Source organism: Suricata suricatta, chromosome 13 (assembly GCF_006229205.1).
Source record: "Suricata suricatta isolate VVHF042 chromosome 13, meerkat_22Aug2017_6uvM2_HiC, whole genome shotgun sequence".
Lineage (NCBI taxonomy): Eukaryota > Metazoa > Chordata > Mammalia > Carnivora > Herpestidae > Suricata > Suricata suricatta.
The window spans coordinates 77283792-77311631 of record NC_043712.1 but is presented as its reverse complement, the minus strand read 5'-3'; the positions used below and the strand labels follow the sequence as shown (position 1 = coordinate 77311631).

The window sequence follows — 27840 nt, the reverse complement described above, 5'->3', positions numbered from 1 at the left end:
TGGCGGTGAAAAAGGAGAGGAATTTATTTCAGGAAGGCCAATGCTGTGAAGACAGGGGATTCGTGTCTCAAAGACTGTCTCCAAAGTGTCAAAAATGCTTCTAGGTTTACATACGGATAATGTGGGACAAAGGTCGGAGGGTCCATGAAAATGGGCAGTAAAAGTCAGCTCATTGTCTTGGGGTCAATCACGCAGCGGGTCTTGAATCTCAGGGCAGCTCCTGGGGCTGGAGAAGGGTTTCAGTTCCCATTAGGGATGCTCTGCCTTCAGGGTCTTCTGCTTGGGTTAAGAGATAATGGGAAGAAGAACTTAATCAACTAGAAAGTACCTGAGGTCAAATCTGAGGTTAGGTGACATCCTCTTTCAATGTGGTATTTCAAAGTGAATATAATATGCTCTACCGGCAATAATTTTTCTTCTTCAAGGGATCCCTTTGTTTTTTTAGCCACAAAATATATGATCTCAAATGGTAGTAAAAACAAGCAACAAGACTCGGAACTTTTAGAAGGGGCATTTATTGCTATAAACAGTGCTAAGCTTGCCCTGCCCTGAAATCTTGGCAGAAAAAACCCATAAGAATTCCAAGGGGTATTATACATATGCCATATGTATATATGGGGCATTTGGGTCTTTGACTTAAATAACTCTCAAGAAATGACTTGTTAGTTTCCATTAATATTTGATGAGCTTTGACAAATCAGCACAGAGGATTCAATGAAATGATCTGTCTTAACAGGAAGCCAAAGCAAAGGGAAGGGAGAATAAAATATACAGAAGGGGAGCAGAATGTGCTACCCCCAAAATATGCCTCTTTGGCATGAAGATTATTTTAGGCTGATTAGTTTTGAGAAGGTGCAGACACAGGAGTTGAAATTGCCCTTTTCTGAGGGACACTTATAAGCGACATCTCCATTTAGAAGAGTGTCTCCCTCTCTGTATAAAGAAGGGAAGAATGCACCTAAATCTCTAGAAACTCTTTATCAATGGAGAAGGTCTGACTTAAATCTATAACAACCCTCTCCTCTGTTTATTGTGCTTTTCCTGGTAACCTCCCATAATTAGCTTCTCTGCCCAACCCAAACATTCTTCTTTTGTCATTAGCTGAAGATGGCAGTCACCGTGGTGGCTTGGGCCATTTCAGGGAGTTACCCGGTCTTCCTGGGTCTCTCCCATGTATACAGAAGATACATGTGTTATTACACTTCTGTTTATTTTTCTCTTGTATCTGTCTATATTACAAGAGGGTGTAAGGGGAGGAAAAATAATTTTCCCTCTACCCTTGTAGATTCTTGGCTGATATCCCCCCCACCCCCCCAAATACCATCTTTAGCTAAATAAAGACAAAAGGCAGATATGGGAGGCCGGGAGCCGGTCATGGGAGGCCACCAGGAAGAGCATGGTAAACAAGGGTAGGGCTGTTATGCAGGTTCAACTGATGTCTTCTTCACTGATGAATGTACAAGGGGACACACCCTCACAAAGGGCAATTTCCCTTATAATGTCAATGTCCCTTACAAAAGGGTAACTTCTACTCATTTTCAGAGCTTATCCTGTGTCTGCTGTTTCTTAAAATAACCAGCTGAAGATAATGTTTATGCCAAAGAGGCATGTTTTATTTTGTAAATGTTTATTTATTTTGAAAGAGAGCAAGTGAGCAAGAGTGAGTGCACTAAAGGGGAGGGGCAGAGAAGGAGAGAGAATCTTAAGCAGGCTCTACTCTGAGTGCAACATGGGACTTGATCTTGTGACCTTGGGATCATGACCTGAGCCAAAATCAAGAGTTGGATGCTCAACCGACTGAGCCGCCCAGGTTCCCCTAAAGAGTCATATTTACTCCTCTTCTGGGGTTTAGCCAAGAATCTAGAGGAGTAGTGGGAAAATTATTTTCCTTCTACATAAACCTCTTGTAAAGGATACTGGATGAAAGTATACCTTTCTTATAAGATGAGAAAACGAAGATTTCTATGAGGTAAATTAACTGGTTCCAAAACCCACCATTGGAGTAAGGGAAGGGGGTCTTTGGGGTTGGAGGAGGTCTATAAGTAACAAGGATCACCACTGGATCTCCGCTCCTCAACAGTGATGACTCACTTCCTCCACGTGCGGAAAAAGTTTTTAAAAAAATTGGGGGAGAGGAGCCAGGAACCAAGCTTCATCTGGGAACAACAGGAAGCCACAGCACATTCAGTGTCACGGTGACAAATGGCCAAAGGTGAAGAACCAGCATGGCCTGGCAAATACAAATGTATCTAAGATGCCAGAGGGCAGAAATTGGGATTTAGGCTGTAGGGTGCAATAATGAATAAGACTCGGGGCGTCTGCTCGTCAAGAGCTCTGAGTTTAGTATAGGAAACAGACTAATTATGCTACATGGGAAAAGGGCACAGGAGTCAAAATGAGAAACACATTGGGCCCAGGGGAGTAAGGTGATTGATTCTGTCAAAGGCACGGGCACAATACAGGCAGGATTATATGCTGGGTCTTGAAGTCTACACAGGAGTTTTCCAGGGAGACAAGGGTAAAGGCCGTCCTACTCCAAATTAGTGAACACCCACGTGTAAAAGTAAAGAACAAGACCACAGATGATGGCTGAAGCTTAAAATCAAGGAGTAAAAATAGTAGGAGATGAGTCCGAAGACTAGGTTAGCCGGTGTTTTGTTTGCTTTGAAATTCAAACTTCCAAAAAGTTGCACTCATCAAAGACTACATGGAACACCTGTATGCCATGTATCCAGATTCTTCTATCGTTAACATGCTGTCCTGTTTGCTTTGTCATTCTCTCTTTCTCTATAGATGCACATATAACATTTTTTACATCCTTTGAGAGTAAACTGCATTCTGTCATAGAGGTGATTTTGTTCATGGGGAAACATCATCAAATTCCTATTTTAAAACAATCACTCACCGGAGCAGGGGGACTTTCAGGAAGACTTTGTGGAGGTCTGGAAGCGAAAGGAGTGATGAAATGAAGGATGCATCTGTGCAGATGAGGAAGAGGGAGCAGATTTCAGAGAGAAATAGTACGACCAGTTGGATGCAAGGGAGGAAGCTGGGTTTTAGGACGAGATAACTGAGTGGTAAAAGTCCTACCGAGACAAGAGAATAATGACAACACGGCATTGTCATAACTGCCATATAATTAGATGCCAATTACATATAAGCATTTTTCTAAAACTGTAGATCATAGGGGACAAGGGCAGACCACACCAAGATGGGCCACTTTGGCATGAACATTATTTTGAGTTAAAAGTAATCGGGGCACCTGGATGGCTCAGTTGGTTGAGCAGCTGATGGCTCAGGTCATGATCTCGAGGTTCGTGGGTTTGAGTTCTGCTGACAGCTAGCTCAGAGCTTGGGGCCTATCTTTGAATTCTGTGTCTTCCTCTCTCTCTAACCCTCCCCTGCTCACGCTCTCTCTCTCTTTCTCTCCCAAAATAAATAAAACATAAAAAAAAATTTTTTTAGTGCAACCCAAAACCTGCAGATTAGGAAAAGCTGTTTACTTCCCCCTCGATTTCCTTCTTAGACCAGGAAGACAGCTATTAAGAGAGATTCCTCTTTACCTAAGAAACTTTGCTACATCATAGGGCAACCTTTGTTTTCCAAACATCTCCTCTGACCTTCGTGCTAATGGTATCTCTCCCCTCTGTGTCCTCGAACCCTACCTCCCTCCTTAGCTTAGGATCCAACCTCCCCCAGAAATGCAGTCTTGACTGTAGCCACTGAGTCAGCACCAGTGAGTGCCAGAAGGGTCTTCCCCATCCTCTAAAGAAGACAGGATATGCGTAAGACCCCTTGCTTTTTCCCTAAGAGAAAGCCAGCAGGACCCACACAATCCTGGTCTTCTGCTGATGATTTCTTGCCCCACCCTCCTTCTATGAAAGCCCTTCCTCAGAACGCCCCTCCCCCCACTACTTGTCAGATGGGATGCTGCCTGATTCATGAATCATTTAATGAAGCCAATTAGAACTTGAAAACTTACTCTGTTGAATTTTTGTTATTTAACAATACATATTACATAAATACAGTTTTAGCTCACGCAGAAGAAAATTAAATCCCAAATTCCAAAGAGTAAAAGATACTTTCGGTCACACGTTTATTTCATCAAGTTATATGAGGCAAAATTAGATATGGAAATGATAAATCGATTTTCTTTCTATTTTAACATTCAAAATGGTTTTAAACAACGGAGATGGTGATCGCGTTTTCCAGACGCCCCCTTGTGGTTTGGCTTAATGATTCCCAAGTTTATCTCATGGGGCAGAGCTTACCTGGATGGAGAACTTTAGGAAAATAGTTTTCAAGGCTGCACCCAAGGGTAGAGGAGACCTATCTCTCTATCTATTTTTAAAGCTCTCCAAAGTGATTTTGGTGACCAGTGACTGTAAACATTGGCTTAAAAATTGCCCCTTTTTCAAGTTCACTTGAAACAACTTCGAAAACAAATTTTAGAGCCAGAATGGGACTGAGAGAGCATTTTGTTCCATTGTTTCATCCTACATGTGAACAAAACTAAGACTGAAAATGTGAGAGGCCTTGCCCAAGGTCACAGAGGATGCAAATGGCAAAAGCAGGAGCAGAACCTTGCATTTTTGGCTCTGCATTCTGTACGGTTCATCGGAACAATTCTGTCTGATCCCATCCATCCCCACATGTTTATCCTTCAACTCACTGAGGGTTCAATGTCCCTATCCTGACTGGGGAGAGCACAGGCACAGATGCCGATATATTTCCTTTGGAGAGAAATTCTTCCCTTTTTAATATCTGGCATGTCTTAATGATTTAAGGAGGCACAAGGAAGTAAGGATAATAAAATATTCCCTAGAAGTAAAGTCACTTGGATGGGCAGAGTCTCTTCCCTTGCCCAGGATTTGTCTCTGTGGGATATTGAATGTATATTGCCTATTATTCTGCATTTAACATTTTGTTCTTCTGGGTCTTTAAACTTGAAAGTAAAGTTGCAAATGCAGCTTATGGGGTAGAGTAGGCAGGAGGCTAACAGGAAAAACCACTTTCGGTGCTCACGCTAGACAAGGATCAGTTAATCAGCAGAAAGGCACCAGACACAGGCAAGAGGCTGAACAAGGAAAGGAATTTGGGAAGTGGAAACAGGGCTGGGAACATTTGTGTGCCTCGCCATTTTGCAGGGTATCACCCTGCTTATCCCCAACATAATTCCATTTCTGGGATTCCTTTGGGTCCTTTCCCTTTGATCTTTTTCAGTGTCCAGGACTACGCTGAGAAGTTCTGGGCTCATCTGAAACCTTGCTTTTCCAAGAGTCAGACCAGCAGCCTGGGCATACCCTGGGAGCCAGTTAAAAATGCAGAATCTTGACCCCACCCCAAGCTTACTGAAGCAGAATTGGCATTTTAATGAGATCCCCATGTGATTATTCCACACATTAAAAATACAGAAATAGTGCCCCAAAATATAAATATTAGAGTCTTGTGGCTGGGAGAGAGGAAAAAGGTTACTTAGGCCAGTTCAGAGTTTTCTCAACTATATTGAAATCCAGGGTTTCATGGAATGTTTCCATGACTCTAAGAAGCATAATTACCTTTTGCTGAAATTGTTTTTTTTTAAATGTTTTTATTTATTTTTGAGAGAGAGAGAGAGAGAGAGATACATGAGCAGGGGAGGGTCAGAGAGAGAGGGAAACACAGAATCCAAAGACAGCCTCCAGGCTCTGAGCTAGCTGTCAGCACAGAGCCCAACGTGGGGCTTGAACCCATGAATGGTGAGATCATGACCTGAGCCAAAGTCGGATGTTCCACCGACTGAGTCACCCAGTTGTCCCTTAAATTGTTGAATGTATAAATATTTTAAGCCTATGGACCATACTATGACTCAGTTTCTTTCTGTCTTATCTTTTTTAAAGTTTATAATAATAATTATTATTATTACTTTTTTAGCAATCTCAAATGTGTGACCCTGAGATCAAGAGTTGCACACTCCTCTGACTGAGCCAGCCAGCTGCCTCTCTCTCTCCCTTTAAATTATACACCTAACTCCACCCACAGTTGGGCATTTGTTTCTAAATGGAATGAGAGAGAACTAGTTCAGGCAATGTCATTTGAAGTAGAAGCTCGCAGCGTGTAATGAGTTGTGTGGACTTCAGCAAATTAATTGGCTTCCTTATTTGTCACCACAGCAGTAAGACGGAGGTACTATTGTCTACCCTGTGTATCTCCCAAGAACTAAGGGTCAAAGAACTCTTAGTCTCTGGAAATGGCACTGCTGATTACTTAGTGGCTCAAATCAGAAATGCAGGAACCATTGACCACTGAGCACGGCAGCTCCATCACCAATTACTATCAGGTTTATCACTTTTCTCAAAACCTTCCATTTCTGGGATGCCTGGGTGGCTCAGTCAGTTGAGCGTCCAGCTTCAGCTCAGGTCATGATCTCGTGGTTCGTGGGTTCAAGCCCCACGTTAGGGTCTGTGCTGACAGGCTAGCTCAGAGCCTGGAGCCTGCTTTGGATTCTCTCTCTCTCTCTCTCTGATCCTCCCCTGCTCACACTGTCTCTCTTTGTTTCTCAAAAGTAAATAATAAACATAAAGAAAAATTAAAAAACAAAACAAAACACCTTCCATTTCTTTTATCCTCACTGCCACTAATTTGGACTTGAGCTGCCATTATCTGTCACCTAAACCAGGGCCTCAACTGGGTACCCTCTGCCTCTACTGCCCTTCAAATCATCAAATACCCTGAAACTAGAGGCTTTCTCAAGCAAAGTTTTGGTCACAAAACTCCACTATGTAGAGCTTTTCAATGGCTTTCAAGGGCCTTTACTCTCAAATCCCCATGTGACTCACTCATCTGGCCACCTGCTCTATAATCTCTTCTCTTGCTGCTTTCCAGTTACATTGACTTACTTTGAAAATCAGAACTCATAGAACTTTATCAGGAAACAACTTAATATCTGTCTCCCACGGTTCCTTTAACCTTCCCTATGACTGTCTCTCCTTTAACCGTTCCTATGACGGTCTCTTCACACTTGGATGAAGATGCCAGCAGTTTCAATGACTATTTGGTTCCCTACTGGGTAACAGAAAATGCAATGGTCCTTCCAGTGTAAGCACTGTCTCAGTTCAATGTTTCAAATTATCTAGTCCATTATAACACGGAAAAAACCAAATTCTATCTAAAACGAAATTGTGCCCATCCTCAGGCTGGAGCCTAGTGGGGGCTGGCAGCTGTGGATGAAGGGGCCGGGTCTGGTGCTTTCTCTTTTTCTCCCATGTGGCACTCGCCCCTCCTCCGCTTCCAGTATCTTGTTCAGTCTCTGACTCCACCAGGGGCTTGAAGCAAGGGATTGTGGTCTTTTCCCTGGCCTGTATTGTAGAGGTCAAGCTGTTCCCATTTCCAGTCTCTCTCTCCTAGTGTGTAACTATGGACAACTACAGTCATTTCACCCATGTACCTTTTTTTTTAAATTTTTTTCTGTGTTTTTTTTTAATTTATTTTTGAGAGACAGAGAGAGACAGCATGAGCAGGGGTGGGCCAGAGAGAAAGGGAGATACAGAATCTGAAGCAGGCTCCAGGCTCTGAGCTAGCCGTCAGCACAGAGCCCGATGCGGGACTCGAACCCACGAACCGTGAGATCATGACCTGAGCCGAAGCCGGACGCTTAACTGACTGAGTCACCCGGGTGCCCCCCCATGTACTTTTTAAAGCATGACTTGACATCATCTACCAGGTCCTCTCAACACCATGGCTCTCAGGATGCATATCAAATTCCCCTCCTGTCCCCACCGAAGTCCTTCTCTCTAATCTTGAGGTGGAAGATGAGCAACCCCCACCCACCCCGGCCCCTTGGAGAGGTTGAAGGAAACAGCTCTCCCTCCAAAAAATGATCTCTGCAAATCATTCCTGTTTTTCCACTCTCTCAACTGTTTTATATCCGTATGTGGCTAAGGGACTCCAGAGTCATAGAACCAGGCTCCGGATATCACTCGGAAATTACTACAGGGTGGTCTGTCTTGAAACTTGCCTCTGTTTCAGAACGCTCTCACCTTAAAGTCAGAGCCTGCATCTCCCCATTGTGTTGCGTGAGATTCGGTAGGTTTCTTGAACGCACCCCATTCTTGTTGACTTCTGAGCTTTCAACCATGATGTTGTCTCTTCTTGGGACATCATTATGCCCCATTCCTCATCATTTGCGTCACCATTTCTCATGTATCTGCAACTCTTTGTCCACACTGCAGAATAGGAGGGTTGAGAGAGTCCAGATAAAGAGAGGATTTGTGAGTCAAGTACAGGAACTTGTATTTATTTCATAGATAAAAAAATCAGAAAGACCAATAAAACTATGAAAAGATGTTTCACCAAATTAATTATGGAGAAACTACAAATTAAAACCATAAGCTACAATTTTTATACACACCAGGGTAGCAAAAGAAATGAAAAAGTGTGACAATATCAAATGTTGGGATACATAAATCTTAGTTTTGCTGTGTAGCGGTGTAAAGAGATCCATACTCTTCAGAAAACAATTTGACATTGTCTTATCAAGGCGAACACATGCATACCTTAAAACTCCACAGTTTACTTCTAGGGAGTATGTACCTAGAGAAACATGCATGTGATCAGGAGATGTATAAGAATGTTCATGATAGCACTGTGATGGTCAAAAACCAGAAACCACCCACATGTCCACTGAAGAATGGGCAGTAGATCATGGTATGTTCATATGATGGGACACTGCCATGACTTACATGGTAGTATGAATGAATGAATGAATGAATGAATGAGTGAATTATAGCTCTACATGGCAAAATAGATAAATCTGGGAGCATAATGTTAAAAAGCACACGGCAGAAGAATACTTGCAGTAAGGGGGCTTGGGGGGCTCAGTTAGTTAAGCGTCCAACTCTTAATTTCGGCTCAGGGCATGACTCATGGTTTGTGAGATTGAGTCCCTCATAAGGCTCATGCTGACAGCACAGAGCCTGTTCGGGATTCTCTCTCCTCTCTCTCTGCCTCTCACCCCACTCACGCGCTCTCTTTCAATAAAGAAAAACAAACTTTAAGCAAAAATACTTGCAGATAATACCTTAGATATAAAGTCTAAAAACAAAGTGAATAATATATGGGGTGCCTGGGTGGCTCAGTCGGTTAAGCGTCCGACTTAGGCTCAGGTCGTGATCTCACAGCTTGTGAGTTCGAGCCCCGTGTCAGGCTTTGTGCTGACAGCTTGGAGCTTGGAGCCTGCCTTGGATTCTTTGCCCTCTCTCTCTGCCTCTCTCCTGCTTGTGTGCTCTCTCTCTCTCTCTCCCTAAAATAAATAAACATTAAAAAAAAATTTTAAAAACCAGTGTGAATAATATAGTTTACATTCATATACAAACTATGTAATAAACATATGTAATAAAGAAAAGCAAGAAAAGGCTAAACCAAAACTTCAGGATAGTGGTGATTTCTGGGTAAAAGACACAATCAAGAAATGAGACACAGAGCTGGGTGACAGACACATGAGTGTTTACTACAGTCTTTATAGCATCTCTGTCTTATACATCCTAAAGATATGACTGACAAACCCATAGGTGATTTTATGTGTTTAAAGGATTTAATAAAGCAAATCAACAAAAAATATGAGTTTACTTATTTTTTTCCCTTTATCTGCCCAAATCAGCTGTCTCTGTTATTTCTGGGACACCGGCCTGTTTCAAGGCCCTACTCTGAGCCCCAGTCCTGAGGAGGCATTTCGCCCATGTACTAATCAGCAATGTATCAGACAGAGAGGCAAGTGAGCGACTTAGAACCATGACCCACTTCTGGCCCTGCCATTTAGCGGGTGTGCGCTTTCCAGAGTCTCGGCCTCCTACTGCCTACAGAATGGCACGAGGTACACCCTCACTGGGCTACAGGGAGGACTCAGGGACAAAAACGGGCACAGGGCCCTCGGGGCATAGTAAGTACTCAGGACAGATTTGCTTCCTTCCCCCTCATGACAGAAATAGTAGGTAAGAGTGTGCGTGCAAAGTGGCGTGCAGCCACCCCCGGTATTTACCCACCACCTAAGCCTGTGCTCTCCTTCTACCAACTCATTCTGTCCTTCGACAGGCGTGCTGAGGATGGACCAGGAGTTTCAATTGCACAAGTGAAAACTGGCATCTTTTCTAACCTCAGGCCTGGGCCTGATGAAAAGATTTCTGACCAAGTTGTGCACTACGTAAGCACAGAGTTATAGGGACTTAGGCTGTGGGCCAGGAAAGTGTTTAATAAATAATGAGAATACAACCCTTGGCGTCAGTTTAGTACTTAAGGCCATTCATACTCCCGTGACATCCACTGAGTCATTGCTAAGCTGGGGAAACATGAGGTCCTGAAGCTACCTGGAAGGCGGGTTATGTCACCCCTGGCTGAAATGGATCCCCAAATCTATGTCATCTCCTGCGGGGAGGGGGGAGCATGACTCCCGGGAGGTGGCTATTACTTTGTTCCGGTTTGCAAAACAGATCTGTTAGACTCCATTCCCAGAAACTGTCTCCTGAGTGACTTAAAGCAGGGCGAAGGAAACAGAATGCATGTTTTTAATGGATTCTGTCTTTCTCTGAGCTGAGTTCCAAGTCGCCTCATCCATTTTTAAATTCCCAAAGAGCTAGTCGGATTGAGAGTGACTCAAAAACGATGCTCTAATCTGGGATGCCATAGGCATCACTGCTGAGCATCGTCACAAAGGAAACCGCTGCTCCGGCTAACTGGGGGCATACGGAGGGCCGTCCTCTTCACCTCATCTGCCTTCTCCTATCGGGCGTCAGTTCTTAAGATTAGGGGCATGAGTATCTTGTTAATTCAAAAGTTAGGTCATAGGAGGACCCTGGGACTCCAGAGCTGGTGGGGGGGCTCAGAGCTCTTGCAGGCATTTCCCAAGGTCACACATGCCAGTGCGGTGGTTCTCAAGCTGTAGTAATAGAATCACTGGGAGGGCTTGTTAAAACACAGATTCCTGGGTCTCCTTCCCAGAGTTTCTGATTCGGTTTCTGATGCATAGAGCACAGCCTGAGAATCTGCATTTCTGGCAAGGTTTTAGGTGCTATTGATGCTTCTGGTCCAGGGACTGCAGTGATTCACTGAAGGACAAGGTATAGAGGCTACTGCTCAAGTAGTCCAGTACCTTCTACAAGGAGGCTCTTCTACAGGGTGTAGATGTTATGCTAAAATTATGGACATTGGTATTTCTTCTCCTCTGGGACTCCTGAAAGGTGAGAATTGCATTGGAAGCAGAACAAAGAGCATTAACTTTAGAATCAGATAGTCCTGGGTAAGGGAACCGCCAGTCCATGGTTTAGCTGTCTGACTTTGGGCAAGTTCTTTAACTTCTTCAACTCCCAGTTTCTTCATCTGTAAATTAGAAATGTCACCCCTGGCTGACGCCTTAGGGCGTCTGGGTGGCTCAGTCAGTTAAGCATCCAACTTCAGCTCAGGTCATGATCTCACAGTCTGTGGGTTCGAGCCCCGCGTCGGGCTCTGTCAGCACAGAGCCTGGATCCTGCTTTGGATTCTGTGTCTCCCTCTCTCTCTGGTCCTCTCCCATTCCCACTCTGTGTGTGTGTGTGTGTGTGTGTGTGTGTGTGTGTGTGTGTGTGTCTTTCAAAAATAAATAGAAACATTTAAAAAAATTAAAAAAAAAAAGAAATGAGGACTTCTAACAACTTGAGACTTCTAAAAAATAGTCCAAGAACTATTTGACATTGAGTTATAGGACTATAAGCCATTAATAAAGCATCTAATTTAGGGGGTGCCTGTCAGTTAAGCGTTCACCTTCAGCTCAGGACATGATCTCACAGTTTATGGGTTTGAGCCCTGCAATGGGCTTTGTGCTGACAGTGCAGAGTCTTGCTTCGGATTCTGTCTCCCTCTCTCTCTGCCCCTCCCCTGCTCATGCTCACTCTTTCTGAAAAATAAACACTAAAAATAAAATTAAAATATTATAAACAAATAAACAAACAGCATCTAATTTAGCTTCCACTTTTCAGATGTTGTGGAAATGAAGGTCCAGGGAAAGGGTCTTAGCTAAGTTCTCACAGCAAATGGCAGATGAGGATGAGCATTGAGGTGTCTTCATAAATTTTGTTTTGTTTTAATCATTCACATTGGGTAAATATTTGCAAACCAAACATTTCAAAACTAAACACCTTAATATCACAAGTCCATTCATGTGGCAAGATGTAGACTTATGATAAATATTTTAGAGAGTCGTATTAGCCAAGTTCTGTGATTTAATCAATTTTTAGCAATTCTTGTACAATGCTACATATTACACTTTTACACAACGAGACACACATTATAAGGGAAGATACTAAAAATTTGTTGTTTACCCTTATTAAAAGAAGACTTATACATAGGGTCCCTGGTTGGTTCAGTTGGTTAAGCATTGGATTAAAAAAATTTTTTTTTTAATTTTTGAGAGAAAGAGAGAGAGAGAGAGACAGAGAGCACAAGCAGGGGAGGGGAAGAGAGAGAAGGAGACACAAAATCTGAAGCAGACTTCAGGCTCTGAACTGCCAGCACAGAGCCCGATGTGAGGTTCAAACTCACGAAAGGCAAGCTCATGAGCTGAGCCAGTCAGATGCCCAACCAACTGAGTCACCCAGGCACCCCAGCACTGATTTTTGATTTGAGCTCAAGTCATGATCTCACGGTTTGTGGGTCTGAGCCTCATGTTGGGCTCCGTGCTGCTATTGCAGAGTCTGCGGAGTGACTCTCTCCTTGCCTCTCCCCATCCCTTGTGCGGGTGTATTGCCTCTCACAATAAATAATTCAACTTAAAAAAAATTAAAAAAATAAAACTTACAGTAACTCTCCAAAATTGATTTTATTTTTCTTTACAGTGTGTTTTCAAAAAGTCTTCCTTGGGGCATAATAGTGTTTTGCAAAAAGGGTGTGGCTCTTTAGAAACCCTTGTTTTTCCTGCTAGAAATGAGTACATTTGAAAAAGGAGAGTTTAGTAGATGGGAACCAATTTCCACATGAAGGCGGAAAACATTTTAAATGTATTAGGAAAATGGTAGTAAATGTTTAAAATAAAAAAGTGGGGAAAAAAACGGACATTATTCACTGAAGCTGAACTTGTTTGGGACATATGCAAATTAGAGTATTTTTGGTGGCTGAAAGTCCTCATCCAGGAGATATGAACCCAGTGGTGCAGTAGCATTGGGAGAAAATATTCATATTTTTCAAAATATTAATTAGTATTTGGGGAAGACAAGAAATAAGGGGTAATTAAGAAATGAGGACATGCATGCAAAAGAATGAAATCGGGCCACTTTCTTAATCCATACACAAAAATAAACTAAAAGTGGATTAAAGATCTAAATGTGAAACCAGAGACCATAAAAGTCCTAGAAGAGAACACAGGTGGTAGTTTCTCTGACATTGGCCACAGCAATATTTTTTAAGAGATGTCTCCCAAACAAGGGAAACAAAGGCAAAAATAAACTATTGGGACTACATAAAAATAAAAAGCTTCCCGTTTGTAAGAACGTGGATGGAAGTAGAGTATATTATGCTGAGTGAAATAAGTCAGTTAGAGAAAGACAAATACCAGATGATTTCACTCATATGTGGAGTTTAAGAAACAGAACAAATGGACAAATGAAAAACCAGACTCTTAAACATAGAGAACAAACTAAGGAGGTGGGTGGGCGGGTGAAAGGGATTAGGAATACAGTTACTGTGGGGCACGAGGGGGCTCAGTGGGTTAAGCGTCTGACTTCAGCTCAGGTCATGATCTCATGGTTCATGAGTTTGAGCCCTGTGTCAGGCTCTGCACCCACAGCATAGAGCCTACTTGGGAGTTTATCTCTTCCCCTCTTTCTCTCTCTCAAAATGAATAAACATTAAAAAAAATTAAATAAGCTAAAAAAAAAGAATACATTTATTGTGATGAACAGAGTAATGTACAGAACTGTTGAATCACTATACTCTACACCTGAAACTAATACAACACTATATGTCAATTATACTGAAACTTAAAATAAAGAAGGAAGAAACCAGGATATACTTTGGTGTTCTCTTATTATTTGTCTTGATGTGAGCCAAATGTTGACACCCAAATCACCATGTGGTTTATAGTAACACCAAGACGAGTGCCTTATTTTATAAAGTTTATTTGATCCAAGGAATTTGAAGCTTTTATTCTGAGAAGAGATGTATCCACTAAGTGGCCAGTTGCTGCCTAAAGAGACGAGTAATGGACCTTTTCTCAGAACTGTTTAACCTTCAGTCTCCAGATTTAATCGATGACGTGGCCATTCCAAGATGGCAAGAATTTTGAACTGTCTGAAAGGCATACGGATCTGTCACACAGTAGGGCAGCAGGGGAAGATTTCTGTTACATCTGAGGGACACAAGGCTATGCACATCAGAGGCCTAACTTACCAGCCCGGCACCTGGTAATTAACACACCTTACTAATGGGAAGGCACAGTCTCGGGGTGGGGGGTAATGATGGAAGTTCCCTTTAAAAGGCCAATTTGACCTTGGCCAAAATTTGCAATGTGCTCTACCCCGGCTGATTCAGAGCTCATTTTAACAGGCCTGAAAATCTGAAAATAAATTATTTTGAAGTGATGATATAAATTATGTATGAGAATCAATTGAATATTCAAGTATAATGAGTTTATGGAATACAAGAGAGTATTTCTTTTGAGATGCTGCAATACTGCTATTGTTGGGTTCAGAGCCCAGCTGATTGCTTATAGGGAGCCTTTGTGCAAATTTGAAAAAGGCACCCCCTCTGGGTGATGCGGCCCAGTGGGGACACGATTTGGCAAGCGGAGCCTGGGCTGGAGCTCAGCTCCTTTTTGTCCCATTGGTTGGGTGCTTTTGTGCCATGTACAAACTGCATTTCCTTAAGTGGCAGCTCCAATTGCTATTTGAAATATGTGCCAGCAGAAAGGATTTAAAGCCTCGAAGTGCTTGTGTCAGGTTTTAGAGAGCACATTTGAAATATATAAAAGTGAAAGTCCCTTCTCTTCACCCAGCACAGAATTTAACCACAAGAGACGGAGTCGATTAAGCTCTAAAATGCCATGAAAGCAGACGAAGCCTCCATGAGCGAGGAGAGGTCTGGTCTTGGCAGGTATGTTCTCTGAAGAAGCACAGTTGGTAGGAATTATTGCTCAGGCCGGAGGCAAACAACCTCACATCCGGGAAATTTAGATCTCCAAAGACACAAGAACTGTCTTACTTGTCCTCTACTGCAGGGACACCGGAGGGGATACACCACGTGGTGTTAGGTGTGGAGACAAACCCTTTATATCCAACCAAATGGACTAAACCTTAGGGGGGGGTGAGTGTTAGCAATGAAAAGTCTATAGGCTTGAATGTCCATTTTCCTGCACGGAACCTCTGCCTTCTGGGACCACGGCAGGGAGAGCAGGCCCACAGGTATATGAAATGCAGTTTTTGGTTCTGGGACAAGATGGAGTAGACACCCATCTCCCTAGTCCTCTGGCTAAGCACAGCTAAAGACCCTGGACACTGCATATAAAACAGACATAAGAAGATTATATAAAAGGTGGAGAGAAGGCAGACCTGCCAGGGATCTCAGGACCCAGAAGCATGGAGACAGGATTTTTCTTTCTGATTCCTGAAGTCCACCCTGGGTGCTGGAGAAGCCAACAGCCACAGACCAAAACAGCAACAAGAAGAATCAGCTCCTTCTAGCTAAGGACAAGGAGAGGGCCAGTCTAGCGAAACAGATAACTTTCAGACAATACTGCTCTACTCTAGCCAAACACATGGAGAAAATGTCAGTCATCAGCCTAGACGTGTGCCCTTGCCCAACTATATCAAGACACCTCTCTGTCCCTCTCCCCCACCCCCCACACACCGGGTGGTGTCAAGGAGGCCAACTGGGGAGTCAGAACTTTTTATCCACACCTGGCAATAAGGAGACCACCCCACCTCTGCCCCAGGTTGTCAGCAAAGACCACTAGACAAGGCAGGATCCCTAGCCAGTGGTAATGATGCACCCCTCCCCACCAAGGTCGCGTCAGAGAGGGAGGTGAGGAAGGCTAAGACTTTTACCACATTCCAGTGGTAACTAGGCATCCCCACCCAGGGCAGTGTCAGCTGAGGCTTAGTAGGGACCCTGAGCTCCCACCTGCACCCAACAACAATGTGATGCTCTTCTGTTTCTGATCTCAAGGTTCCATGGAGGCCAAGTGGGGAATCTGAACTTCCACACCAGCTGGCAGCGATAAGGCCCCAACACCCTTCCTCCACTGCCGTGGTGTCACAGGACGCGTGCTAAAACAGAGGACTGCAACATGATGCAGGATCTCATACTATAATAGGAAAAATGTCCAAGATACAATTGACAATCACTTAGATCAGGAGCCAGAAAAATTCCACCTTAAATAAGGAGACAATCAATGGACACTATACCAAGATTATACAGACGTTGGAATTATCTCACAAGGATTTTAAAGTAACTATTAGAAAAAATGCTTTAACAAGCAATTACAAACACAACGGCAACATGCCATTTGTTGTATTTCTGGACCTTGAATCCAGCTTCAGTCTGATATTCTCAGGAATCAGAGATTTGACTGGGTGTTCTGCTTCTTCAGATAATGTTCTTTACTTTTTTACTCCCAAACCATAAAATACACTCCTTTATTATGTGACTCTGTTTAGTATCCAGAATACTGCTAAATACTTTCAATCAGAAGCCTGGTGAACAGTTAAAAATCAAAATAAATCTCTGCATAGATGTGGTAAGACCTCACCCTTCCCTTCACCAGTCAGCGTAAAGGCCCAACTAGAAATTCTCCTAACAAGAACATATCAAAATTTGTTATCCAAAAATCAAAACTATCCTCTCCACATGTCTAATTCTTCTCTTTTCCTCCCCGTTCTTCTCATATCCAAGAAAGTTCTATCAGTTAGCATCTCCTCAGTTTTTTTCTCAGCCCATCCCTGCCCTGTTTGATGACAGGAATTGCAAGATTGCAGAATCACCTTGATTCTGTTGAGACTTGGTTTACAGCTTTGCTACAGCGGGTGTAGTGTTGCCTTTATTTCAGGGCTGATTAGCCCTTCTACTACTACTTTTCAGATCTCTTGATGACCCCTACTATACAAAGAAGTCCATCTGGGTCAGATGAATGGAATTCAAATGTCTTCAAGTCTGTGTGAACTCTTCAAGTCTTTTTCTTCCCCCCCCCCTTTTTTTTTGTTTTTGCTGCCTGGTTTTGTGGAATTTCACTATGTGCGTACATAGGGTAATATTGAGCCAAGGGTCCAAGAGGACCCCTGTAAAAATTTCTGGGGCTCTTTCCCTATGCATCTTGCTCCCTGATAGTATTCTGCCCTGCAAATTCCCTGCAGCCTCACCCAGTTAGAATATGTTTCCTCATCCTATAGAAATTTGCACATCCCATGAGTTTCTTCCTTTATTACAGTTTAAAAATTGCTTCCAGTAGGGTTACTGGATTTAACAAAATTCTAATATTGCATTTTTATATATGTTCATACTAAAATTATTCATTACGTGTCTGAAATTAAAATTTCACTAGATATCTTGTATTTTCTCTGGCAACCCTATTGTAGGCAGAAAACCAGGAAAATTGTGGGGTTCACTTCAATTGTTTCTCTGATCTCAGGATTCACAAGTTTGAACATACTGTGGTCCCAATATCTGAACACAGTTGTTTCATAAATGCCCAATTTTCTAGTTGTTTACAACGGGAGGACAATTCTATACCAGTTGCTCTTTCTTGATTAGAAATGGAATCCTAGTTTATCTTTAAAGCAAGCAAGCAAACAAACAGGATCGCCACCCTATCTGGAATTGTTCAGGGGGAACTCATTAAGAAACGGTAAGTAAACGTGCCACTCCTACTCATCTTGGAGTACTCATGTGACAAAGAGAGCTCTATTATAATTTAAGCCCCCTCTCCTTTTTTGAGCAACAGTGTGAGCAAGGGAGGGTCAGAGAGAGAGGGAAAGAGGGAATCCCAAGCAGGTTGTAGGCTCAGTGTGGACATGGGGCTCGATCCCACAAACTGTGAGATCATGACCTGAGCCAAAATCAAGAGACAGATGCTTAAATCTCAATTCAAAGCATCTAATTTAAAATCATATTATTTGAACATTTCCTGTCTAAAATCACTATTTCTCTTCTGCTTTATGCACTTTATATTTATCTGTTTCCTCTGGTCTGTACAATGTTAACCTATCTCTTGGAAAGTCACCAGAATCCTGCAAGGTGAATTCTGGGCACCTCACATGTTGTCTATCATTGGAGTACTTCTAATATACCCTCAAAATTAGTGAGATGTTATGCAGGTATTTTCAAGTTACAGAGTTCACTTTATTTACATAGATTATTACAACAATAACTCATTTCCTGGCAAGTTCAAAGAGACCGTATTCTTCAAACAATAGTTACATGGCCTGGTGAAAAGAACCTGTGGCTTGTGCAGATAAGAGGGTAACTAATATTTATTGAGCATCTACTCCATGCCAAGTGTTTTACATTCAGCGTGTGCTGGGGCCAGTCCGTGCCAGCTCACATGTGCTTGTGAGAGGCGATTGTTAAGTTTTCAGGAACCGTGCCAGCCATTTCTTAAACTGTTGGAAGCTTGAAATTGACAACAGGAGGAATATTTATACCCTGAAAATGACCAAATGCCCCAAACTATGGTTCCAAGAGCTGATTGGTAAGCATTTACCAGCACACCACTGTCATCACATTTTTCATTCATTTTATCCTCCAAACAACTCTGTATTTATTAAAATGCAAAGTTTAAAGATAGAAAAAAGATGCCAATTACATAAGTAACATGTCCAAATCTTCCCAGAGAACAAGAAACAAAACCAATTCTGTGTAATCCTGTGTAATTCTGTCCTTTCTGCTTATATCTCTACACCTGTGAGCTCGGAGACGTAAACCGGGCTGTTACTGTAACGGTGACCGTATGTTCCTGGACCAATACCAGAGCACTGTGGATCAGCATTTGTTCATCTGTAAAGTTGGAAGCAGTGAGCTACTTAACATCCAACATGTCTTTTGGATGTAATAGTCTCTGTTTACTAATTCTACCTCTGCCCAAATGTGGCAGAAATGCTAACAAACGCCTACTAAGTGGTTGTTAGAAAAAGGAATTTGTACCAAGAGGGACTTCATGGGATTCAAAGCTATGATACTATCAGATTTTTATTTTTCTCTTTTCTTTTCTCTTGTTTTCTTTTTTCTTCTTCTTTCCTTCCTTTTGCTGTAAATACCCACCATCAAGGAGATAAAATAGAGAACATGTATGTAGGAGGTTGGTTTATTAAAAATTTGACAGGGCAAAGTAACTTCCTGTGAATTAGCGGTCTTGTTTTCTCAGCCTTTGACCAGAAGTTACCCACCAGTACCCTCTGGTTCCAGAAGAATAAACAAGTCTTTGTGTCATTGAAAAGCTTATCCCAGAGGACAGCTATGTAGATCTTTGTTTTCAAAGGATTCATTAAGAGAAAAAATAATGGAAGAGGACTTCACAGGTAGAAGCAAATAATCCCAGTTTAGAAGACGGATTTATTTCTAAACATTGGGAGAAGAACTGCAGGTTGTAAGGTTCAGAAAACTCAGTTTATGGGCTCATATGGGAAAGACTGCAGGGATGCCTGTATGGACCAGGCACCAAGGGCCTTGGCTGTGGGGCTCCAACAAAGTTTCTATTAATGGGACACCACCAGAGTAGAGCCTCTAGAACCACCACTAACCGTCGAATGGACCAAAAAGTAATTTCTGAAGCAATCACAGACTGAGAATCAGGACTACCTTATTTAGCTTCGGAAAGAAGAGTGAGTTCTGAAGACTTACTATTGTTTGATTTTAATTATTAGGCCTTATACCAAGTTTAATCTGGTTGTCATGGAGAAACATATACCTGTTAAATACAAATAAGACATAATTCATAATAATATCTAATATTATCAGCAAAGAGATTCCATCATCATACCTGTGTAGCAGAGTGCGGAAAAATGTTGATCTTACATGCTGGCATCATGGTTCTTCTTCGGGAGTATTTTGGTTCAGGCCTTCCAAGAAGCAGATGGAATTATATGTGCAATCAATTTCCTGGGAAGAAGGATAAAGCAGAGAGGGGAGGAATAGGCAAGAAGCACCTTCCTGTTCTGGGGGAGATGTGATGCTGGTAAGAGGAGACCAGAAGGAAGATTTGCAGCATAAGCAGCACAGGTCTGAGAAAATCTTGGTCAGGTCAATGTGGTGTCCCTGAGTAAAGTTCCAGGGACTCGTATGGAGGAGTCCCATGTCAGGCAAGGATGGCCACTCCAGAAGGCTCACTGTGTAGAGTCCTTGGCTGGGAGCTGCTTGGGGAAAGCACAGTCTCCATGTGAATGTCACAGTGGAGACAACGGGTTAATGACTCAAAGACATCTGTGGTCTGTGCTCATGAAGGACATTCCCTTGAAGGGAGTTCAGAGGAGTGCCTAACATGTTTTGGAAATTTGTTTTATTTATTTTTTACTTTTATTAAAAAAAATTTTTTTTAATGTTTATTCATTTTTGAGAGACAGAGACAGAGCATGAGCAGGGGAGGAGCAGAGAAAGAGGGAGACACAATATCAGAAGCAGTTCCAGGCTCTCAGCTGTTAGCACAGAGCCCAATACAGAGCTTGAACCCACGAACCACAAGATCATGACCTGAGCTGAAGTCAGATGCCCAACAAACTGAGCCATGCAGGTGCCCCTGGAAAATTATGTTTTAAAAAAACATACCAGGAAGTTCTGTTGTGAGGTAGAAAGTGAGACCCTGAGGCGTGAACTCACTGAGGAAAGGGCAATAAAAGAGTGATCAAATTTTCACCTTGATGGGATTAGAAATTTGGGGGCATGATTCAAGAATAAAGTAGACACAGGGGCGCCTGGGTGGCTCAGTCGGTTAAGCGTCTAACTTCGGCTCAGGTCATGATCTTACAGTTCATGGGTTTGGGCCCACATTGGGCTCTGTGCTGACAGCTAGCTCAGAGCCTGGAGCCCGTCTTTAGATTCTGTGTCTCCTTCTCTCTCTGACCCTCCCCTGCTTGTGCTCTCTCTGTCTCTCAAAAATAAATTTAAAAAATTTAAAAAATTTAAAAAAAATAAGGAATAAAGTAGACACAGGCTGAACATAGCAGAAAAATGGCTAAAGGCCACCTTTTTACAAACAGGGGTATCTAATATTCAGAATTAAAATTTTAAAGCTCTAAACTCCCGTCACTCCAAATCTTAAATAAAATCTAACAAATGTAAGATCACCTCATGGGATTATGTGTGTGTGTAAATCAAGGAGAAAAGCTGAGTTCTATCAGTCAATAAGATACAAAAAAAAGACTTTGTACGTGGAAAAGAAAGAATACATAACTGAATTGATTATGTAGAAGCCATTTAGAGCCAGGGCCGTCACGAAAGAGCATAACATCCCAGGAGTTCGCAGAAACCTTGGGAGGCCATTACAAGGTCCACAGGTTATGCAACGAGAACATTGGATCAATCTTTAGCTCTGCCAGGGTCTGCAAAGATTGACTACAGCTACAAGGCCTTATGCTTCACCACTGCCAGCGCCCAGACAGGTACAGAGATGTGAAACAGTGGTGAGAACTGAGAAGAGAAGCCAGGAAATCACATCGCTTTCCAGGGTCTCCCTACCTTTCCGGTCCCTCTGTCTTCTAGGCATTTTCTAGTATAATCTCGCTAATCTCTCCTTTCTCCTGCTGTACCTCTTCTACAGCAAAATGGTTTCCATGGTCTACCACACAGAGCCCGACTCTTCAGGTCGGGCAAGGAAGAAGCTGTATCATCTGTAAAGTACCAGACACTTTTCTCTATTCTGTACACAAGTTCATTGTTGTAAGGCCGGCCAATCTATTAGCATTACTCCCAAAACCATCCACCTGCCTCTGGCCTGAAATGCCTTCTTTCTTCATTTATCCCAATTTCAATGGCTGCTTTGAAGCTTTCCTCAAGTAATAAGTACAACAATAATAATTTATGTATGACATTCTATTTATCTCCCTATCGATCGATCTATCCATCCATCCCATTCTTTTAACTGTATTATCTAATTAAATATTTGGCAAGATCCATAATGTAGACTGGACAAATGTTACGTTACAACCACTTATAGATGAGGACAGTGAGATTTAGAAAGGATTGCATAAAGTCGTATGGGTGGGAAGATATTGAAATCTAAATAATTTTTGCTCCAAAGTCCTTTATCTATCCATTGTACTACTTTTGTGACATTCCTTCTATTATGTAGGTAACTTCCGTGATTCAGTGACTCTATGAGTTCCAAATGTTTTAAGCAATGGCAGTATCTTTTAGGAATTTGCAGAAGTAGAAGTAGACCCCAAGACCAAAATTCCAGCACAAGCAGTTTATTTGGAGAGTGAAGGCTACTTAGGAGGGGAATGAGGAGGTGGAATGGGGGAGAAGACAGCCAATAAAGTCTATAAAATCAAGCAAGATAGGACAATGAATGACTGGAGCTTAATCCCTTAATGCTTCTGGGAAAACTAGAGAGACTGTTTAGGACACACAGCTCTGAGTTATCCCACCTGGGAGGCAAGGAAGCTAAGTGTAAGCTCATCAGTCTTTGATTAAAGGTTCCTTCCAGTGAATGTTATTCTGTAATATTTCCAGCTGGTTGGACAGCAAAGCTGGCTCCGGTCACAAGAGAAAGCTCTAAAGGAAAGAAATACAAATGCTGGCAGGTGGTAACTGGGCCAGAGTGTGAAGTGGTGTGAGTGAGGGAATGTGAGACGCCAACAGCACCTCACGTTTCACTGGAAGCATCAATGAAATCCTTTATACACAGTCAGCATACTCGTTTTTTCCTAATAAAAAATAATCATTAGAATTAAGTATAGCATTACAGTGTTAACAGGTCTTTCACATCTATCATTTCGTAGGATTATCAAATGGCTCTTTGATGTAGGTAGCATTATGCAGATGTAAGAGCAAGATGTACAGTTTATCTCCTTTTGTTAAAAAACATTTTTAAATTTAAGGTTTATTTATTTATCTTGAGTGAGAAAGAGAACGTGAGGTGGGAAGGGGCAGAGAGAGAGGGAAAGAGAAAATCCCAAGCCGGAGCCACACTGCCAGCACAGAATCCAACACAGGGCTCGAACCTATGAACTGAAATCAAGAGTCACATGCTTAACCGACTGAGCCACCCAGGCACTCTGGGTTTATCTCCTTCTATAACAAGATCTCATATTTTTTTTTAATTGTTTTTTTATGTCTTTTATTTATTTTTGAGAGACAGAGAGAGACAGTGTGAGCAAGGGAGGGTCAGAGAGAGATGGAGACACAGAGTCTGAAGCAGGCTCCAGGCTCTGAGCTGTCAGCACAGAGCCCGACACGGGGCTTGAACTCACGAAATGTGAGACCATGACCTGAGCCGAAGCCGGACGCTTAACCGACTGAGCCACCCAGGCGCCCCTCAAGATCTCATAATTTAAAAGCACTTTTCTTACACCAAGTTGCTTATTCTAAGTTCCAAGTTTCCTTACTTTGGGAATTGGCAGAACACTTCTGGGGGGGTAGACATGCAAGTCAGACATTTAAAGAGGTGGGAGTGATCGAGAACATTCTCGGACCCCAATGAAAAAAACGTTTTTCTCAGAACTATGAAAGCTCAAATAGCATATTAGAACTTCATTAAAAATAGGCAAAGCAGGTATTAGTGATAATCAGAATAGAAAACCACATATAGGTGAAATTTAAGTCAATTAAATTTGTTCAGGTATCCAGTAGAAGGAACATTTTCTTCATTAGGTGGTTTAAACCAGGAACGTTCCTCCTTACCCCTTCTCCAATTTTGGCGAAATGAGCTTATTTCGATGCCGCCACCGGGAGCACTGGGACAATCCTAGGACAGTCCGTCAGAGGCTTCGTAGTTACTGGCTGTGTTTCAGGCTGGCTAAGTGAACGGTAACTCCGCTTGGACAACACTTTTAATGGAACGGTCTCTTCTGGGTTGAATGGCTGTTTTTAAGAATTTCTCCACCCATGCTTAGATAAAGCAGTGACTCTGTCAACACACTAACCAGAAAGCACAAAAGACCGATTATGATAAGAACTCGGTCAAGGTATATATGGTTTCTTTTGCCCATATTTTTGTCCCAACATAAAGACAAATCTGGTATTACGTTAAGAAATTAAAGAATTTACATTTTGAAATTCTCAATAAAAAGATTAAATCTTATTATTAACATGCTAGAAGTTTTATTTTTTAAAATTTTAAATGTTTTTTATTTATTTTTGAGAGACAGAGAGAGACAGCTCAAGCAGGGGAGGGTCTGAGAGAGAAGGAGGTACAGAATCTGAAGACAGGCTCCCGGCTCTGAGCTAGCTGTCAGCAGAGAGCCCAATGTGGGGCTCGAACCCACGAACCGTGGGATCATGACCTGGGCTGAAGCTGGACGCTTAACCAACTGAGCTACCCAGGCGCCCCGGAAGTTAAGTTTTAGAAGTTAAACATCAAGGGGCGCCTGGGTAGCTCAGTCAATTAAGTGTCTGACTTCAGGTCATGATCTCTTAGTTTCCGAGTTTGAGTCTTGCGTCGGGCTCTGTGCTGACAGCTCAGAGCCTGGAGCCTGCTTTGGATTCTGTGTCTCCCTCTGTCTCAAAAATAAATGAACATTAAAAAATATATAAATAAAACTAAAAGTTAAACATCAAACCTCCAACATACTAAATAATTCTTTTATCAGTGGAGAAGCACTAGGATTGAAAAAAATGTATTCAGGATTTAAAATTTTAATTTTAGTAAAAATAAGAACCAGGGATTTGACACTGCAGATTAAATCTTTTCCAAAACCATGGGATTTTTCATTTCAGCTGTCCCAGTGTTGTTTGTTTGTCCTGCCTCCATCCTTTCCAGTTTAACTCTCAACACTAAGAACACAAAGGCAGTATGTTTAGGGACAATAGGACACATTTGGAGCCAAAGCGTCATGGGAGCAAGGCAGGGTTGGACAAGACAAAAGGTGCATTTGCTCTCATTTGCTGTGGTTCATCCAGCTGTTACCGCCTTCCCGGACCGAGTAACATTTTAAGGCATGTCAGACAGGAACTTGTGGGTGCTTTAGATTCAACAAGATGTACAAATATGGCCAACGTAAGAAACGGGCCAGCATTTATCACAGAGCTGCACAGACCCAAGTTCTCTGCAGATTTGCTAGTAAATTGGCACATTATCAATAAGAATTCCTTAAAAATTATCTAAAAGTGATTCATGGCCTGATATTCACTTCTTCCTTCCTTTTTTAGTTTTTTAACTTTATTTATTTATGTGGAGAGAAAAGAGAGAGAGAGAGAGGGAGGGAGGGAGAGGGAGAGGGAGAGGGAGAGAGACAAGGAGAGGGAACATAAGTGGGAGAGGAACAGAAAGAGAATCTCAAATAGGTTCCATATTGTCAGTAAAGAGCCTGATGTGGACCTTGAACTCATGACTGTGAGATCATGACCTGAGCTGAAATCAAGAGTCAGACACTTAATCAACTGAGCCACCCAGGCTCCTTTTATCTTTTTTTTTTTAATTTTTTTAATTTTAATTTTTAATGTTTTTTATTTATTTTTGAGAGACAGAGAGAGGAAGTGTGAGCAGGGGAGGGTCAGAGAGAGAGGGAGACACAGAATCTGAAACAGGCTCCAGGCTCTGAGCTGTCAGCACAGAACCCGACACGGGGCTCGAACCCATGAATCGTAAGATCATGACCTGAGCCGAAGTCAGACGCTCAACCGACTAAAACACTCAGGTGCCCCCCCCCTTTTTTTTTAAGCAGGCCTCACACACTCAGTATGGAGCCCTACACGGGGCTTGAAGTCACAACCCCAAGATCAAGACCTGAGCTGAGATCAAGAGTTGGATGCTCAACCAAGCCACACAGGCATCCCTAATCCTCATTTGTACACATGGATCCACTTTTTGAACACAAATAACCCCTTACATTTTAATATTCCTTTAGAGCACTGAAAGTATTTCCACTTAGTATCATCATTTGATCTTTATAGTAAACATCCAAGGTCAACAGAATGGATATGGTCAATATTACCGTTTAACTGAAAATGAAACTCTGGCTCCAAGACATTAATTAGTAGGTCGAAGATTTCAAAACATACCTCCTCCTCCACCCGCATGTATACTGTTAATTTGCTAGTTTTTCTCTAATAATTTTAAGATATAAAAGAAAAATATAAAGTCACAGTTCTCATAAAAAAGTCCTACCTCATAATAAAGAACATACAACATTTTCTTCCCCTGATATTAATTCGTTAGGAAGCTTTCAGTTGCCAAGGGAAGGGAAAAGAGATATAAATAGGGAAAGACACATTCTCTGCCCTTCAGAGTTTCTCATTCTAGCAGATCAAGTAGCATACAGTGTCTTGGAAGGCAGATCCGAAAAGTGAAAGGCTTGGGTCTCTGAGGATCTTCTTTCTGTACGACGCTCTGTAGGACACTCCGTCTATAGAACTACCTAGAACTGGTAGCATTAAAAGAGTACATTGTCCAATATCTTGGGTCTCATTCCACCTTGGAATGGGGCTTCATGTAGATGTTTTCTGGTAAACAGTGGGAAGGACCTGAAAGACTGGTGTAGCCACTGGCTATTGTTGGGTTTTATAACGTGTCCTTTTATAAATCATTATCTTTTGCTTGTTTCTCTTCAGTTTTGAAGCACAAAAATGCAGAGACCAAATCCAATGTAAATAAAAGCTTAATAAATGCTGAAGAGTCAAGACTAACACCTGGTCAGACTCCACCATGACAGTCTGTTTCTAGCATTTAAAAAACATTTCCAGGGGCGCCTGGGTGGCTTAGTCGGTTGAGCATCCGGCTTCGGCTCAGGTCATGATCTCACGGTTCGTGGGTTTGAGCCCTGTGTCAGGTTCTGTGCTGACCACTAAGCTCAGAGCCTGGATCCTGATTCGGATTCTGTGTCTCTTTCTCTCTCTGCCCCCCACCCCCTTTCACGCTCTGTGTCTCTTAAAAATAAATAAAGGTTAAAAGAAAAATTAAAAAACATTTCCAACAGTATTTAGTTATATTCAAATTAATTATTATCCCAGTCTTTTTAAAGTTCTTTTTAATGATGTGGTCTAGGTATCTCATGAATTGTAACATATTTCTTAGTTGACAGAATGTTTGGGCTGTATTTGCATCTATTCTGCTTTCTCATGATTGTGGATATTAGGAAGGATTCATCAGTCTTGAAGCATACTACATTATTTCCTCCTCTTCTGCTCCGTTCTGGTACGGATTCACCTTTTCCTTTACTTTTAAGGTCACTCAATTCTATTTCAGATTTCCTGGTATTTGCAGTTATATGTCTTTCATTGTTGATGATTCTAAAGAGGAGCACTTTCCAATCCATCATCGTGGTCAGTGATGGTTCTTAGGGCTAATAATCAGCTCAAGGTTGACTGAGCACAGTACCACTTCCTATATTCCCTCTTAAGTTTCCCAGATTGGTGCTTGTCCTTTAGGAGTCAGTGTTTCAACACTGGCAACATTGAAAATGGCATATTGTTTTTGTTTCTTGGAAATTCATGACTTTTTAAAATATGAATCCTAGAAGACAACAGCTGTAAGTTTGGTCAGCGAAGCAGGCTCCTAGCAGCCTGCCCTACAAATGCAGATCCTCTGGACAGAACCCAATCTCCTGCGCAGTTAGCAACTAATTCTTACCTCAGGGTGGGAGCCTGGGTTCTTGGCTGTGAGGCAGTAGCTCATAGCATGGTCCTTCAAGACTTCAAAAGCCCATTCATGTTGCTCTTAACTTAGACATTCTTTAAGTAGTTCCGTTATCTGGTTTCTTA

At 42.1% G+C, this 27840-nt stretch overlaps 1 long non-coding RNA gene across 4 annotated transcripts; it reads right to left on the bottom strand.

Annotated features, from left to right (window-relative positions):
- On the bottom strand, nt 1–27840 carry LOC115276326. Of its 4 annotated transcripts, none has more exons than XR_003901886.1 (6): nt 27710–27840; nt 23824–24060; nt 19967–20085; nt 8019–8204; nt 2906–3086; nt 1–276 (listed from the first exon to the last, which is right to left on the bottom strand). It is a non-coding gene; the product is annotated as an uncharacterized LOC115276326 (long non-coding RNA). The 4 variants fall into 4 exon arrangements; XR_003901888.1 differs by having other exon boundaries at nt 2906–2978; XR_003901889.1 differs by having other exon boundaries at nt 8084–8204.